Raw genomic sequence first — 19,493 nt, 5'->3', positions numbered from 1 at the left:
TAACCAGACTCAGATATTTATTTGCACTATACGTCATAAATGCAATCCGATGTGTTAGCTTTTGTAGCTACAGTCGAGCGAAATTCCTGAAATACATTGGAAATTCAATATATCGAAACTATGCGTAGAGGGTGGAAAACAAATGTTTCAGCAAGATTGTTTAGTTCGGAATAAAAATTTAAATATTTTAATACAAACGTCACATAAAATACGTAAATTATACGTGTATCGATATACTTGAAATGTTATGTGCTCCCGTTTGAAAATTTGGAAAGGAAAAGGTCGAAAGTGATTAAATTTATTCTTTTTGCTTGTTGTTTCTAAAAAACTGTCAGAAAAAAGCTGAAGTATCAGATAGAAAGCTTATGAGAAAGATACGTCGAAAGTGGATGGGGCCTGACCCACATAAATTCATGGAAAATATCGTGGCTTCAAAGTTGATAAAAAGAAACCGCTGATACGGCGTCTTCTGGTTCTACCTGTCCCTTGCAGATAGGTAATCAGTAAGCAGCAGCTGATCGCAGAAACTATATGCAGATAGCGTTAGGAAAAGAGATGTGAATCAACGTCACTGGCATCTTTCCCTCAAATAAAGTTCGTTCAAATAACAAGATTTATGTTTTAATAACAGATTTATTCGTATTTTTTTAGACTTAGCAGATCGAAAATTATCACGAATTTATTCATGCAAGAGATGGCTTTGGTCTACCGTTTGTCGATATTGACATTACCACTGTTGACGTTGCGTTCTGTCATCTGGTGAATTTATGTTGTTTGCGAAAGAGAGCATCGCGTTCCTAAAATAAATTAGTTTGTTTATGTATTTAAACAGATGAAAAATACCATAATGTTACAAAGCACAGGTAACATACTATTTCATTGTATTCTGGAATAATGCAATTAAAGGCAAATTAAAGTCCACAAAATACGTTAAAGTGATTCAAATAATATGTGTATCAATAACCTAGCGGAATTAAAAACCCTATTTGAAATTTTTCATTAGTCTGTAGGCAGATGTTTCAAAGAGTCCAGTGTCAGGGCGAGTCAAAGATAATTTTTTATAATAATTAGTGATTTTCACAAGAAATATTAAGTAGGTTTGCGATTTTTCTACGTGTATTGAGACCAGACATGTTGTAGTACGTGGGAATATTGTTATAGTCACGGAGTAAATAACTTAGAGAGAAATCGATTCGGACTGATGCAAGCCGTAGCAAGCAAGTTTAAGTTTCTCAATCATAGAATAATATTTCGGAACGAATAGAGATGATATCCGCGAGTCAAATTCAAAATGAGCTTCTATTAAAGACAGCATACAAAATCCTTCAAGTATTTTGAATGCTTTACTGTTTTCATTTGTACACCTCACTATAATTGTAAAGAATTAAACCTTTAATTAAATTTAATTTAATTAAAATTAAATAAGTAATTACACCTTATTCAATTATTTATTTATACATAATTTTTACTAATTATTCTAAAATTCTAACAGTAGTTCTGTGCTTTATTATTATACTATATTTGTGTTGTATCTCCTACTATCTCAGTCATATGTACATAAAATCGAAAACATAAATAGAATATAAATTTTGATGTATACAGAGTGGGCGGAAAATCGTAGTACAATCGGCTAAGAGGTAATTCTACATAAAAAATAAGGAAAAAACGTGGTATACAAATTTTTTACTCGAAGCTTCGTTTCTGAGAAAATTGAACTTAAAGTTTGCTCAACTACGCAACGTAATTTACTTATCGTATATTCTATTACCTGTTGTCTCTGTTCGTGCTAGTGTTTATAAAGATTGATAATGATAGGATACTGTAGGAAATACTCAGATAGTTCGATGTTTGATAGAAGTCATAATTTATCAGACTGTGTAACAGTTCATTTCGTTTCGTTTATTGCAAACTATTAAATTATGGCAAGGATTCTAGTTGAGAGTATATTGAGATGTTGCTTTGGGAGCTAATGGAGATAACGCTTCTGCTGCAAGTAGATATTACTCAGAAAAATTTCTTAATCCCTGACATATGGATAGGAGGGTTATATAGAGAGTGAAGCAAACAGCAACTGAGACTGGCTCATTTGTACCGTGTCATAAAAATCTTGGTCGACGATTGTACAACAGCATTAAAGAAAGCGTTCTTCAGAATGTAAATGACACATTTAGCATTAGAACAAGAAATCTTAATTTAAAATAACCAAATTCATTTATCCGTTATTCACAAATAACAGCTATGAAACGATTTATTGTTCACACGTAATAATAACAATATTTATTCGTGATCTTTTGATTCGTTACTCTAAATAACCTTTATCCAACACCGTATTATTTGATTTCTAACGGAGTTAACTGATGTTCGTGCGTTTTTTAGGACAATCCCACCTTGTGTAACCAGCGAACACAGTAAATCAGAATGCCTAACAGTTACATCCGATTTTCGCAGGCTTTTTGCGATCAGAAGCAGGCGAAAACTCTGCCATCCCTGGCCGGGCGTGGCGATAAAGCTTGCATTAATAGGAATAAAATAGCATGGGTGAATTATCCTCTTTGAGCGCGCAAGTCCTCGGGGCACAATTAATCGGACCTGGTTGTCTCGCCGCTTAAACCTCCAGCCTTCAGTCGCCCCCTGTCTCTCAGACTTCTCTCAGTATTGTTCAACATAACAGGAGAAACCATGGGAAGGGCTGCTCGTTGGCGATGGAGGGAGAGCGTAGCTCGGACTCCGTAAAAATGAGTAGAGTTGCAAAGTCAACGGCTTTATTATTTATCTGCTTTCTGAGCTTTCTCTCCCGTGTCCCTCTCTGGATTGTACTCGACCGCAGCTCTGTGTCTTCTTTACGTTTCCCTCGCTTCCATCGTCCTTCGAGCTTGAACCCTTGGAAAAAGTACTTAAGAGACACAATACTTGCGTCGAGAACGGGTCCACTAATTAAGAAGAATAACGATCGCGTTTCAACGAATAAATACTGCTTTACTGTGACGGACATGCATTTGTCCCTTTGGGTGCTTTCCCTGACCCTGTAGCCACTAAAGTAATCTTTTATACGAGGGATACTGAGCAGGAGTGTTTGTATGGCTAGAATAAGTAGTACTTGAACACTTGAGGATTAGAGAGTTCTGAACCAATAATGTCATATGACATAACGAGGGAGTTGAAGTACTTGCTCATATGTTACTCTCTAAAGACATCTGGTAAGATCAGAATTACTGATGATTAGGTTGGTAGCATTTAGTGTAACTGTTGTTAGCATTGTAAGTGCTGCCAGTCATTAGAGGGTTTCCAGATACTCTGATCACCCTTTATATGCACTACTTGTGGCGTCTGTCAACCCCTTAGGCTCTTTCATAGCGGCCCCGCTCTCACTCTCGTCAGAGTTGGCGGCAACAGTGAAATACTAAAGTCATACCTACGTTTTCAAGGCCTCTGATTTGCCTATTATGCCTCCGTCTATTTCTCAAAGTTAAATATAAGAGCTTACTACGCCGCCAGAACTGTTAGAACAGCATAAGAACGAATAAGATCATAGTTAAGACACCACAGTGTACAGTTTCATACATATTATTGAATAAACCTCTCTTCTTAAAAATCAAAGTGTTGACACAATGAGTGCAATAGTTCAAGTACTGCCTTGCCTCCAAATTTGGAAGCGTTGTCATAGCATACCTCAGTCCTCGACATGTTGACTCATGCTTGGAGAAAATTTTGACAGCGACTTGACCTAATACGAAGCATCAGATGAAACGTGGAACTGCAATAATTAAAGTGTTTGATACAACAAGAATATGAGTCACATTCAGCTGACATTGAGAACAACTATTTCAAAAATTTTCATCAACTCTTGAAATCGGTTAAAAAACTAAATTTATTGACAGCTTCTTGCTTATCCGTCATGTGGAATTGTATGTACATGGCTTGGAATGTTGTTGACTTAAAATAACGTAAATAATTAAATTGAGCAAACAAAGACTTTAAACAGCGTACTTAATTTTCGTTACTTTTTAACAATTATTGTCATGTGGTTTGTTATCATCTTGGGGTCTGTTTCTACGTAGATAACGAAAGTAGAGGTGTCTACGTAGAAATAGGCCCTAAGGTGATCGCAAACCATCTAACAACAATTGTTAAAAATTAATGAATATCAGCGACACTACTTAAAGTCGGTTTGTCCAATTTAAATATTTCCGTTATTTTGAGTTAAATAAAATAAAATATGGTTTATGTCCTTATTACCCCGAACCCTTTAACTACCTACGCATATTGAACTTGCAAAAATAAATAACTCAATGATAAACATTATTTTTTAAGTATATATGTCCTTTGACTGTTATGATACTTAGAAAAAATTCTGGATCGCGTACCGTTTCACTATTTTTCTTCCGCTACATATCTGGTTTCAATACACCCTTGAGATACAAGTACCTTTTGGGAACAGAAAACAAGAATGCCTGTTGAAGCAAGGGTAAGGGTCGCATAAGGTAGCTTTTTGGTTTCCCAATTCGTCGCTACGTAGCGTGGTAACTGAGTTTCTTTCTCGCTGTTGAAGTTATACACCAAGGGCCAAAAATAGGGTGGAAGGGAAGGGACAAGCATACTTACCTGGCGCAGAGGTTACCGTGATCATCAAGGCGGTTCCTCCAGGGTGAGGCTCTTCCATTGCACTAGGGTTGAGCTGACCCTTGCGAATATCCCTAATGTGGATATCTCGGGCGTATAATTTTTGTTAGTCGGGACTGCGTTCGCGCTATCCCGGACAATATTAAATAACAAAAGCAATTGTACTTTCAGAAGTGGATTTCAGATTTTATACGTAACTTTCTCTCCTAAAACCTTATGTTTATGGAGATATAACAATTTTGTTAGTAACAGTTTAACATACACAATTATGAACTTTGGTGTTGAAAGTTTTCCAAGAGCTTTAAACATATGCTAAGGATTCATCATTTCTAACCATCCTAAACTCCATTGTTTCGGCTTTTCGACCAAGTGCTATAAATCTGCGACACCATTGCGCCACTCACTTTAGACCACACTGTGTACTGTAATTAAGTTGTTGACGCGTAGGTCAGGATTTTTCGCGACTTGTGACCATCAGGCAACTAAAGCTATACTTCGTTCACTGGGAGAACGCAGTTGTCGGTTGACGAGTTTTCGTACCCTTTGCGCAGTTCACGCCTACGCTCATTAGTTATTGGCCCTGTCACTCCCGAGCACATCCCTACCCATGAACCCCTTGTTGGGCCCTTGGAGGTCCTACCATTTCTAAAGAAAGTCACTTCTTCAAGTGTTAGCGCATAAACGGTGTGAAAGAAATTTTGAGCAAGCAAACGATATTCTTTTAGATTTTAGTTTTCTCCGAAAGTATTAATGTGGCTCTGTTAGCAAATAAAAATCTTCTTGAATATCGTCTCTGTCGACCGAAAACGTACTGGTACTAGTCAGAATTCTTACTGCGTTGCAATACCATAAACGACCCTAGATTTCCCGTGTCATAAACTACCTGGTCGCATCGAACATTTTGTAGGAAATCCAAGAAACAGTTCTACCGTTACTGTTTCTTTATAATCAAATAAGCTGTGGATTCTTATACATTGATATCTCAATAAATATTGTTTCTTAATAGATAGAAACATTTGTTTCATTTGGACACTAGGTATACAGAGTAGAAAGAAGCAAGGCGTGTCCTTTTAGGCTCTTGAATCCTTCACCAATCTCAGTGGAAAAGTCAGTCGGGGCAATGGAAGCCATCTGCGTGAAACGACTGCGTTCTCTCAGTGAACGCAGTATAGGCCCAAACCAATAGGAATTATCCTACTCTCTGATTGGTTTGGCTACGTTATCGAAAAATGTATATAAGCTTGTACCAATCTACTAAAAGTAACCAGTTCAATTCAGACATTCAACAAGCTCTGTCCAGACACTTAGTAAAGTAGTTTTAAAGATTACGCCAAAGTAAATATTCAACGATCCCTTGTTCCCTAATTGAAACAACGGAAGCGAGGATCAAGGGATTTATCCAGATTAACATATTTCGTTGATCATATTTCGTAACAATTAACGAAAAGTTATAGTGATAGCTAAAAGTAGAAAAACACTTGTACAATAAATACATAAACAACTGACCCTTATCTTATTGACATAGCGTCTTGGTAGACTCCATGTGATGTATTTTTATAATTATTCTCATTTATATGTCAAAGACTGTATAATGAAAGTTCAGAATACCTAGATGTCAAACCTCGTTCCCACGTTTCAATTAACATCATATTAATTTAAAAAACATTTCATATCGTATATTTTAATAAAAGACTTCGTATCTTAAAATTGGATGTCTATATAGTTAAGGGATAAATAAAATAGAATTTTGTTTTCCAAGTTGGAGTCATTGTCAAAGTGATCGAGTTTAGAATCATTTTAGCGTAACAGTGCAGCGTCTTTGGTTTGTTTTCGATTTACTGCCAATTTTTGGAGCAACATAAAATAATCCCTTTAACAACTTGCCACAATGGCTAAGCGTCTCTTTAAGCTTCTACTTGCTCCACACCGAGTATATGAATTTTCTCTTAATGAGATACACATAATTTTACACGAAAACTAGACTCTAAGAGTTGCAATCGGTTTACCAATACAGTTACTTCTCGCTGATGCTCGAGCAAACGCCAAAGCGCATTACGTCGAAATTCAACCTATAAGTGTGCATCGCTAACAGGAATAAATTTAACTGTTCTTTGACGCGTTTGTCATGCAGAAAATGCACTTTCTGTGTTTGCTCCGCAAAGCCTGTGACAGGACACCGTTAATACGGACTTAACGAATAATAAAAATGTCGATTAAAGCGTTGCACGGGGGAAATATCATTAGTACGGTGCAGAAGTTTTGAGATTAAAGCAAAATTCCATACGTAGGAACTAAGTTATAGCATGACGATTCTTTTTTCGCGGGACATTGCATATAACTCGGACATTATCTCATGTTCTAAACAAACGTATTCCTCTGGCGACTTTTGAGTGTTTTAAATGTACATACCAGTAAAAAAATAATGAACGTGTGTTAATCTTCTCTGGTCCCTTTATAGTACTTTTCAGGGTTTGTTTTTTCCTTTCTAATTAAAACAGGTTGTCATTTTTCAAGTACGTCACTGTAATCCTCTGTTGAAGGGTAATAGGAACTACTCTACATTTTTCCCTTTTACGCAATTCTCAATTTAGATTAACTCTTCCATTTCTCTTTATAGTTATATCGTTCATTTGCAAAAGTGACATAACTAAAAAATCATAATTTTCAGCAAAATGAGTTAGTAGCTTTATTTCATGCAAGATCCGATTTTTCTACACTAATAATTCAAACACAGTTATTTGTTGAGTGACATTACTATTGAGCGGTATGGCTACACATCATTCAAAATCAAAATTTTAATCAGTTTCTATATTTGACACTCATAAGAAATAACAACGTATAGACCAAAGATCTGAATATTTTCAAACATTTAGAATATTTTCATAAAGCATATATTTGTCATGCAAAGTGTTCATCATATATAAATATTTCTTTGCAGTCGTCAAATAATTTGGAAAAGAAAGGGTTAATAAAATGAAAAAGAATAGCTTGTAATAACTGTCTGGCTTATCTTAACACATCAAGTCTTTCAAATCATTTAATAGTAAACATTTATTCACCATAAACTTAGTACTTAGTTATTATGCGAGTCAACATATTACCATGTGAGTACTACCTACTTAGTCGAAACGTAAAGCAGCCCAGCATACGTGTGCATAACAAACAAGCAATGAAACATTATTGTCCTTAGGTAAATTCAGGAGTAAGGTGTAAACCCCTTTTCGGGGTGGTCCGCGCGTGGAACATGTTCAGCGATCTGGATGCGATGGAAGACATTGGGGTGTAAGGGGCATGGGGTTTAATGGGCGTACATAACGAGGGCCTACATTATGCAAATAGCCGTGGATGGCCAGCAGCCGTCAACTTATATCTTATCACTTTGACTGCCCGGTTATTCATATGAATATCACGCCCTTGGGACTGTGAGTTCAACTTGGGGCGTTTTTGAGGGCCGATGAGGGACTCTGGTTTCTTGCTAATACGAGTTTCACTTTACGATGTTATTGTGAGGTACTTTGCAGATCTCTAGATTTTGTTTTTAATAAGTAGAGATGCCTAGGGAAGATAAGACGTTGACACGTTGACACTCTGGATCGAAACAAAACGTTTGGTATTAATTTCAGCTGTCTAACTTATAAAAAGTAGTATCAATAATTAAAAAGAAACAAATGTTAAACTGTTTCTGCCAATTAATTTTGTTCAAGCTTGCATTAGAAGCTTTTCTTTCTTAAACTGTTATATCTTAGCAGCATTAGTCTAAATTTTTAGCAACACAGGTTCAAACATGACAAGTTATAATTCTTTTTTCTTCACAGAACTGTATTTTATAGGAACTTACAAACCTAGAGAACTTTTTGAACCTGATGTCACTTCAGTTAATTTTTTATTTCACGTTTGAACATTTTTTCGATTGCATATTTTTATTTTCTGAACAGCAATGGCTTGAAAATTCAACTGAATCTAGATAACTCGGTCATAATCGAGGATTAAATGAATCCTTTGTACATTTCCATTATTAAACCGATAATGTGGTATAATATTATGAAATATTAAATTTGCTACATTATCAAATCTATGTTTATTTAATTGTCAATTGAGTCGTTAATTGAGCCAACTAAAGCGATTAACTCCACTTTTTGAATTTTTTAAACTGTTAATCCCAAAGCACTTGTCTGATGTTTAACCTATTTTATTTAAACTAAATGTGAATATTTTTGTTTTGTGGAACAAATGGATTTGGTTAATGAGTGGCTCATGCAGCTTTTATTGCCGCATGATAATCGTTGATCAAAAGAGAGCATTGCTTCTCGTTTGAAAACACCGTCGAGGCAGATTAACACTTCATTCCTGCAGAATGGAATCGCGATTTCCAAGATTTCGCGCAGGTTACACGCAGATCACGATTCGCCACGTCACGCTAGTCGCACGCTACTGGCAGCCTACTTGCACGCACGTGGAATTGGTCTTATCGAGACTTCGAATTTTTAGGTATACATGGAAATGCTTAAAAGGGGAACGAATAAGAGAGAGGGTGAAATTATCGTGAAAATACCGATATTAAGTCTCGTAAAGTCGTGTTGCCTTCGAAGAAATACTTAGTGCAGTCCCTGATTTTCACGCACGAACTATAATTTCCTGTTTCCGATCGTTTTCGAAAAAAAAAAAAAAAAAAAAGAAGCAGAAACGTTATTTTGACGTAACGTAACCGTTATACGTAAAACAACAAAACAAAAATTGTGAGAGACTCTCTTTTTGTAGTTTCAAACTATGGAAATTAAAAATTTTGAAATATTAAAGAAGTTCTTTCAAATGTAGTGATTTCATTCATGAAAAATGAAAAAGTTTGATGTACTAGATATTTGCTGTTTGTGCGATCTGAAACGCTTCATTGATGATTGGTGTATCGCTTGAACAATCACGTCAATAATATTGCATTGCAATTGTTTAATCTGCCAATACGTCAGTTAATCCCATCAAATTAATAATTCGTTTCATTAAAATCACCTGTAGTAATCACTACATATGACACGCACGGGATTATCTCAATTAACCTAATTTGCGTGGACAATAATTGCTTTTAGGTCATTTTTGATACTGCTATGGGTGAACGTAACGATACTAATTACGATAACAAATACTTTAATCACGAGACTGAAAATATGCAGCAGAATTATCTTTCATAATGGTACGAGTTATTTCAAAGGGAGGAAAATGTAAAACAATGAAACGCTATTACATATCGAAATTTTTATTTAACATTCTCTAACAAGACGAACAAATATTTAATAACGAAATATCCTTTTGATTAACGCCCACACTCGCAAAAGCTAGCAGATTAAAGAAATTTGTTTATTCCATACGCGAGTACCGTATTACCAACATTCATTCCGTTTCTGAATAGCAATTCGCATATCAAAGAAGTTAACTAGCATTGAAACAAAGGTAGAGATTCAGGATCGCACAATTATTAACGCGACGACAAGGACCGGGTACAATTAATTGATAAACAGGGGAAGTATCCACGATAGCTAGAAAAAGGGTAGTTAAGTGACCCAACAACCTGCCACCCAGACATATTATATATTGCTATATGATATTATGCGGCACTCACAGTATGACAGGGTATTATCCTCACGCAGCAGGGATTTCCATATTGCGGGTAACGTGGTATTACATGAAATCAACTGTATAACTACGAGAGTTTACCATTAAACATCGTTAGTCTCTGCGCCGGGAGGCTAAATGCAGGTTGCGCTTCAATATCAAGACTTTCTCGACTACCGATTCGCTAATCCACTCCCTTTCTGTTAGATGAAGTAGAATGATAGCCGTTGGTATATTTAACACTTATTCTTGAGCTGTTTTAGCAAATAGTGTCAACTATTCCCTGCCATTTTGTTTGATAAATGCTAAGCAGGTTCATGTATACATACCTATGTATATTCTCCTTAATCAGTCGAATATAGGAGTTGAAATAACAGGTCAGAGACCAGCTTCGCAACCTACTTATTTTATTATAGTAAATGGATTATCGTCAAGATCCAAATTTGTCCTTTGAATCCATTATGAGTCTGCGCGACTGCGATCTCAATGTGGTTTTCAGGGTGTTGCTTGTGATTCTGGCTTGCTGAATGCATCCTCAGAACTTATGGACGCCATTAGAGCTCGAGCAGAAACTATTTTAACTAACGCAACAATACTAGCCACCAGATCTGAACCTAACGACTGCGTTGTTGCTTTTGAATTTATTACTTACTCGAGGGTCTTATTTTAGACTGATGGGAGTACACCGCTGATTAGAGCTTCTATTAATTAGAAGTTAGTGTCTTTCATAATTTAATTTCTCCAGAACCTTCCACTTCGTCTTATTCAAAAGAGAAATACTTTATTCTAGGCACACACTGTCGACAATTTTGTCAGTTTAACTAAAAGCTGATTACAGACTGAACAATCCTTTTTTTATCTTGTTACAAGCCCAGGCGTAGAACGTAGGCATAGAAGATTCAGTGTACTGTTAGAGTGTCAGTCAAGACATGTCTACGCCTACAGCACAGGATTGACAAGTTATTTAAAAATCGGGCTAACCTGTGATGAAGTTGCACAGAAGCGACGAAGATGGAGCCAAGACGTGGAAGCGCCTGTGCCAAGTAACACAGAATTTCCGCTAGGAGGTTTGAAAGTCGGACTAACCCATAACGAAATTGCACGAGGGCACCGAGGGTGGTTACTAGGACTCGTAACTTAAACGAAAATATTAGATATACGTTGAGTGGTAGAGTATATCTAATTTGTGGTTCTTTTCCTCGGTTACCTACTGGGGCCAATTTATTATAAGGAAAATTAAAAGAGACTCCTTTTAAAGGTATAAGAAATTCCCAAATAAATATATTCTAATTTAACAAAATTGAAAGGACTCCACAATTGTTAATAGTATAGTATGTCGCGAGACTCTACGATCTATTGTTGAAAGTTGAAGAATTGATCTTTTTCGATTTTGATGCACTGAGAAATGCGAGAGTCTACTAAATGATTAAAAAGGCCTAATAGTACATAACGTATCACACATATGGTTGCATGACTGGGACTCGGACCTCGTCTCGCTAACACTTGAATGTAGAAAAACCTGAAAGGCCTGCAAATGCAGCTCCTTATATACCCGAAATCAGGGTTAAAAGTTGGTGGGGGTACATCTATGGTAGGGATGCTGAGTCAAAAACCTATGTAGGTAACAATTCTAGAACTTTCCCATCCCTCACACTACCATAGATGTTTCTATGACTAAGTAGGCAGGGGAGCTCCAGCTCAAAGGAAATATTACCAAATATGGTAATATCCTCGATGATGACAATCTAATGGATAAGAAAACAATCGACATATAAAATTCTGTTCAGTCTGTAATCGGCCTTTATTGAAGGAGAAGTAATTTCCAGGTGGTAGGGCAGAAAAACAGAGCAGTAGGTATGTTTTATAGAAATTACTAAATTAATGGAGCTTTAAGCCAGACGGAATATAAAACAAGGAATTTTAATGCACGTATGGAACCTCAACGAGAGTTATCTACCCAATCATCGAAAAAAACGTACTTTAAATATATGGACCATAAAGCGCACTTTGTATCGAAACTCGGAAGTATAGTTGCTTTTAAAACGGATGCCCGCACCCCGCGTAAAAGTTCTCGTTGAATGATAGGTGGGAGTGCCCGGAAGTCGGTGCCATGGTACGGGCCACCCAGCATGAATTACGAATTCCTTTGTTCTTCGCTTGAAGAAGGTTCACCTTCCTCGGCATCAAAAGAGCATTAGAGAAGGGAAATAAGAATTTTCTATCGATGTGTGTATAGGTCCAAAGTAATTACGAAATCATGTTGAACGAAATAATCAATATTTTAGAGACTTTTTGTATCACTACGAAAAGTGGAATTAAAAATTTTTGTAAATTCAGAGATCTAAGCTTCGTAAAATTTTACGCTCCACTTGACTAAAATCGAATTTTGACCGAATTTTATTTCGAATCGAAGGTAACATGTAGCGTTGCGTAAGCGTAAAAATCGGGATAAAAATAAATAAAATCGAGGATTCGCTATTAGCAATAAAATTGAACCTTAGACGATGACAATGCCTCTTAAGTGATTTATCGAATCCTTTCGTCGGGAGGATCGTTAATCTTCCAACCACGCTCCATGGTCGTCTCCCTGCATAAAGATGTATACTGTAACTTGAACATTACAAGGCACGATCAATCCAAGTATAATTTTAAGCTGTGAAATATCTCAGAATAATAATTGAAAGCTTCAGTGGATAAAGAAATTATGTCCCATTTTTGTGAAAATTTAAAATTTTACCTTTTTTTTGAGATTTCTCCTTCTTCCTTTTTTTAAAGTAGCAGAAACGCAGGAAAAATGATCTCTAAATTCAGTTTACTACTGATTTTAAATACATTTGTAACACAATACCTTCATCTTTCGAATGAAAACTTATATCCTGATGCGAAAAGCGGTTAAAGGATTACTAAATGTTACAAACTTTTCGGCAATTAAAAATCTGTTCCACATTTTATATGTTCCAGTGGATAATCAATAAAAGGGCACATATAAATATCGCATTTCCACTGCATTCGCAAACTGTTTTATCGTTCCGATGCAAAAAATAATTAGCACAATTCGCCGAAAAATCTGCTGCAATTTATCACATAGAAACGAGGAGCGCTTGTTTCTTAATTAACAATCTGGAATCATAGATAGTTAGGTACATGTGTACTTGGATGACTAGACGTGATCGAATGGTAGCGAAAGACCAAAGGTTATCCTCCTATCCTTTCCCACTGTCTTCTCGATGTCTCCCTGGCAAAACACCATTTATTAAATTAAAGTTTAACAACCTTCGAAGCGGGAAATGAAGAGCGACCATTTAGATCGTTTATACCATTTCGTCTGGCTCTCATGTTCATTCCGATTGCGTCTGATAAAATTTTAAAAGCGTTTCGATGAATCATTCATTCGTCATACAACTTGTAAATGTTGTAACAAAAAGTGCACTTGGGTTAAAATACATCTGGAACAAAGTGATATTGAAAAGTTTCTCATGTTACCCAGACACTAAAATCTATATTCCTCCATCAAATTGATATGGACGTGTTTTGAACCAAAAATTGTATCACTACTTGTATTACAGTTTAACATTAAAAAAAGTATTTCTATTTAAAACACTTCTACATATTAAATTAACTATAATTCAGTTAACTACAATTTTCTGATTATTCTCTTCTCAAAGATTAAGGTTATGTGCAAAGAAATCCATTTGTCATTAAAAACTACTCCTTGATAAAGTTATCTGGGATTAGTCCTCTAAGTAAAAAACTATTACGATCGCTAAACTATTTCCATTCACTAAATACAAAATTGATCGCCTTTTCCCGACAAATTACGAAGACAGCCAAGATGATCGCTCATAGATATATTACACGTGTAACTGAATCCTGCAAGAAGGGTTTTTAACTCAGTGATTAATTCCGACACAACTGAGACGTTGTTCTTTCTATGCAGCAGCTAACGCTCAAGTTATCTGCGATGTCTTCATTTATTAGTTCGTATAGCTAATCAACGATCGTATGATATCCTTTGTGCAGCCCTTCCATCGTCAGCCCTTGACACGAAGCTTCCGTCTTTAGGACGCTTTAAATCTTCTCTCGTCTGATTATACGACATTCTTACACCGATATAGTAAAATATTGTACTACTGCGATTGTTTAAAATGCAAATGGACAATGCACCGAGTAAAAAGTTTGTACTCTGACCAGCCTCTTAAACAGAAGCGCGCATATAAATTTGCAGTTCACAAGAAAGTTGCACATCGGCGCGGCATAAAAGTGTATTCTTGCGCCATAAAGAACATTTTCTTGCGTTTTTCTGCGCTGAAGGTAATGATATCATTAATAACTACGGGGGCTCGGTATAATTGGTAACGCGATACCTTTGTGCTCCGCGAAACTTCAAGACAGTTCAAATAAAACATAAACGAAGACAGTTAATTATTTTGTAGCGTTTTACGCGCTTCTTGCTAAGTTAAGCTTCTTCTAACATTATAACTCTTTTGTACGTGCATTTCCAAGATCGATGGAAGTTCGGTATCAAAACAGCAACTTTTAACCCCTTAACGTAGTTTTTCCTTATTTCAACGTAACTTTCTTGTTAATAGCGAAATTATGAGCTATATTGGTTAAAATTTGCCCAGTTGTGTTTGGTAGCTTATCAACGTGTATCTCTTTAATTGAGTTAAGGGGAACAAGAAGGATTATTGAAGGATAATGATAGATCTTCTCGAGGCAAGGAGCTGCAGTTGGGTCCCCTGTACTGGTGTATTCAGTGACCCCAGACTGCTGTGCCACTCCATCACTTAAGGCACTGTTCCTGTGGGATTCCTTTGGGTCCCGAGATTGTGTCCTCCGAAAAAAGCAGTTCATGCAAGTTGCAAAGCTGGAACATGTTTCGTGCATGCTCCACTCCAATTGATCGATCCCTAAAAACGAACATGATTCAAGACCTTTATTTGCCAAGAAATTGAACACTTGAACATATTTGCACAGTACTAATTTGCATTTTTTCTGTTCTTTATCAACTTAAATTTTAGAAATACATAGCTTTTGTTCCTGACATTATGCTGTGGCAGCTATGGTACTGTCACTACGCCTTTGCCAGTGTTCGAGTATGAGATGTTTGCAGACGAGAGAGCCTGATTGTTGGAATGAACATTTGGCGACCAGACTTATACGAAACTTAAGGGATAGCCTTTTCCCAGTTTTCTCTACGCTTTTCTACGTTTATGGTTATTTTCCAAGGCCTGGTTGACCATTCTGCGCCAGGCCCGAGCGCGTCACTCAACTTTCTCCTTTATTACTCTATTCGTCGGTTCTAACTTCTTTCTCAAATCTGTTTTTCGTCTGTTACACCCTCGACTTTTTTCTCTCTCCTTTTTCTTCTCCTACCAATTAGTTTTAAGGTTAGGTGTGTTAAGCGGCGAGGAGTCAGCGGTCAGTCACTGACTTGCTTGTCTCCTGGCGATTGGTTAAGAACAGTATTTTGTGTCACGATATACAAATAAAGTCTCGATAATAATTGAGGAGTATATTGTGTCATACAGTTATTATACACATCCCCCTCAATGAATTCTGGGGTTCACATTTTCTATCACGTAGGTCATGAACCATGTTTTAGTCTTTTTTGGTGTTCATGAATACTTATATTGCCAAAGCTGAGATGGAGAAGTGAATACTGGAAGAGGCAAAGTATAAAGGAGAATAGAGAATTTATTTGTTGGGTAAGCAGACTTGGATTAGGCCACTATTACTCAGCTGCTTCCTTGTATAGAATTAACCTAGTTGCTGACACAAAATATCAGTGTGGTTGTTCGGTGCAGAATCTTAATTGTTTAATATGGCATGTCCACTATAGGAAAGTAATAGAACCGATTTATTTCTCAAACTCTACTATAAGGGATACTTTCCTCCGTACTCGATAGACGTCTTTTTAAGGAAACCAACTACTTGTCCTTTTCTAAGCATACACCAATTCTTTAAAAATCATAAACTGTATTTATTATTGTACACATTACTTAACTGTAATTCAGATAATTCAACCTGTGTCAATGAAGTTCTCTCTTATTAATTAGATTTAGGTTTTAGTAAAAAAATGTTATACATGTACATACATACTTCTGTAATGTTAATATGCACTAGAAGGTGCATACTGCTAATAACCCCTCAAAGGGTTGTCTAACGTAATTAAAGAGAAAAGAAAAAAAATTACTTACATGCATCTTCACTTTGAAGTATTCCCCTTTAGTTACATTTACTTTCCTTTCAATAGAATTTGCAGTATAAGTAGTTGCTGCAAACGCTCGTTTGATTCATAACTTCTCTCTGATTGCATTGAATCACATGTTCTAGATTTACATAGCTACAACTTCCCTAACATAGATGATATTGAGCAGCTATGTGTCTGCCTCATACAACCGCCATTACTACCTCTCTAACTACGTACTCGTTGTGTAGTGGCGTAACTGCACGTAACGATTCTACCTGTAATATCAAATGTCAGTTTCGTAAAACCTGCTACATGTTACAGACGTGTATGAATACACCTGAAACCATAGAAGGAACTGATTACCGATACCGATGTCGCTAATACTTGTTGATTAATGCTTCTGTGTGTATTAAACTGACATCTGAGCAGCTGCATGTTTAATCAGTAAACAAGCATTTCCCCGAAATTGACAAAAGTGAAAGATATATGACTGAATAAATAATTCTCAAAATGATATTTATAAGATAATATATACCCCATTAGGTTGTACCTGACAATTTATTTCTTTTATTTTTATTTACGCTCAAACCCCAAATAATTGACAATTTCTGTGACAATTCTTATTGAAGAATCTAACAGGAACCTTTTCTTACCAACTTTTCATCAAGTTGAAATAAATAACGTTTAAACATATTCGTCGTTTGATTAAGAGAAGATTAAATTTCGCATGTGCAAGCATGATATAATTCGTATCACATTTTGTCGATAATTTGTTTAACTCGGTCAGTGATTTTTTATTATTCTCTCAGCCTCAGCAAATAACAGTAAAATTGAACCTGTTCCTTATTTGTTCACGGCTGCATTGAAGTTTGACAATGGGCTCGATGATTTACTGAAAATTTAACATTTTCGCTTGAAAGCTCAATCAAATTTACTTGCGCGTCTCTCCGCTTGCAATAATATTGAGGAACAATGGTACGTAGACGACACTGGGCACAATATCGAATGGAAGAATAGAATTAGTAGGGGTATTGTCACTGATGAAGCTTAATTGACGTTTAGGAGGAAACAAAATGTGTCTCGTATGAAACACACACTCATTGTGTAAAACTCCATTGTCGTGCGAGAATATTAAATTTTTGCAAATTGGCAAAACCTGATTGCTTGAATGCTCTAATTATGAAGCCTAAGATTAAAACCTGATTACTTCAAATGCTTGTTTCAATTTTAGTACGGAAAATTCTGCAAGTTAATTTGATTACATGATACTGCAGTTTGAATATAAATTATAAATTTACTCTCATAAATTTATTAATATCACCATCCCATTCTGCTGGCAATCAGAATTACCGATAACAAAAATATCTTCGAAATCATTCTTTTCTAACCATTCGTTTTAGAACATGTTCAAAATAACTATTCGACATGACCAGGAAACAGGAAACCTGAAACGTTTATTGGATGGATCCCAGGCGTTCTATTCAAAGGGATTGCTGCACGCATAGTTCCGACAAAGTTGCGTGCATCGTTGACGCGCAGCGGGCCATCAGGTCAGCAACTGTAGATCAATCCCAAGTCTCACGATCATTAAATAACTGTCTTCATTTTCTTCGTTCTATCTCCGAAACGGATCGCTTATTCAGCGAGTTATAAAAAAGTATAATTTCTTTACCTCTCGTTCTTCACAAAAGCTCGTTCTTTACAGAAGCTTAATAACGCGTCTATAAGTGCAGGTTAATCGTTGTACGTTAATTAAATAAGATTCTGCTGAAGCGCGAGTGTTGCAGAAGCCTTTGGCTTCCCTTTGGCGATAATGCATTTAGGAAACGTTTCTTTTTAAATTATCTTTCAATACTTTAGTGCGCTTAAAGGTCTTAAAACCTTTAGGAGGTTTTGAAGGAACAGAACACCTTTTGATATTAAAGTAAAAGTTTTGATGTTAAAATATTATCGCTAAAAAAATTGTGCAACATTTTAGTTACATAGATCGCGCGTAACAAGCGTGGAAGAAGTGTGTAAAAAAAATTGAGAAATAGTAATATTGGGAGCTGATGTTAATGAAAGGCAGGTTAAGCAGAAGCGAGCGAAGCAGAGCCAACAATCAACCGATAAATTCCCTGTTCTAATAAAATTGAATAATTAACCGCGGTAAAGGTGGCTAACCATACGTGCGTATAAACTTAATTGACTTCGTTGTTTACCAGCGCAAATATAAACTTTATGATCGCTAATATCGATTTTCGCTATTATATCGCGAACATTATTTGGTTTCATAGTAAAACGCAGAATATTCAAAATCGTACAAAATCGAATATTCAACGTCGTTAAAAGGCTACAAGATGAATACGTAAGATTACAAGTGGATCTCGTTTTTCCAACAGCAAATTATCGAAAAAATAAACCTCTACTGAAAGACAATCTTTAAAAGGTAGAACATAGAAAACCTCATCAAGTTTTTAAAACGACCCAAATTAATGTTCAAATTAGTGTAAAATAATTTAGTAACTAATAACCAAGAAATGGATTTAACTTAACAGACAAGGAAAAAGCAATTTACACTTTTGTCTTCTTTTCGAAAAAGATTGCAAGCTCTTTAGATTTCTTATGGAAGAAGCGTCTTTTTTGCAGTCCTGTATTTTTAATTCTTGGAATAATATTATGCATACATTTTAGCTCTTTTCTGTTTTCTCTAGCGGCGCGCAACGAAATATTCAACAATGGCATGTGATTTCGACAATATTTTAGTTTCATGTTCGAAACTAGTTGCGAACACTTTTATAAACGTACCGCAATTTGAAATAGCATGCATATTGGAAAATAGTATGAAAATTGCGGCATACGCGACTATACGCATGCAAACTTCTGCATAACTGTTTAAATGCAGATGAAGCAGAGTGGACGTTCGAATAGAGTGATTTAAATCAACTAAGCCCCGCTAGCTCTGGCTGACCTTATATGTAGATAATAGTACTACGGCTGGCAGTGCTCATAAATCTCGTAAGGAAATTTCGCTGGAAAGAAAAATAGTTCCTGGCAACAGTGATTAATTGATTTACGAGCCACGAGATGCGCTTCA

General features: G+C 36.1%; 1 protein-coding gene and 1 non-coding gene across 2 annotated transcripts in view; both read left to right on the top strand.

Moving 5' to 3' along the window:
- The window catches only part of LOC143184553 (neurotrimin), a 185,201-nt gene that overhangs the window by 73,259 nt on the left and 92,449 nt on the right, over positions 1–19,493 (top strand). The window lies entirely within an intron of this gene.
- Positions 4,595–4,756, top strand: LOC143185345 (U1 spliceosomal RNA). Its single transcript, XR_013002900.1, has one exon. It is a non-coding gene; the product is annotated as a U1 spliceosomal RNA (small nuclear RNA).

The sequence above is a fragment of the Calliopsis andreniformis genome, chromosome 10 (genome assembly GCF_051401765.1).
Source record: "Calliopsis andreniformis isolate RMS-2024a chromosome 10, iyCalAndr_principal, whole genome shotgun sequence".
In the NCBI taxonomy this organism is placed as follows: domain Eukaryota; kingdom Metazoa; phylum Arthropoda; class Insecta; order Hymenoptera; family Andrenidae; genus Calliopsis; species Calliopsis andreniformis.
The sequence above is the reverse complement of the archived record's forward strand: the minus strand, read 5'-3'. Positions and strand labels throughout refer to the sequence as shown.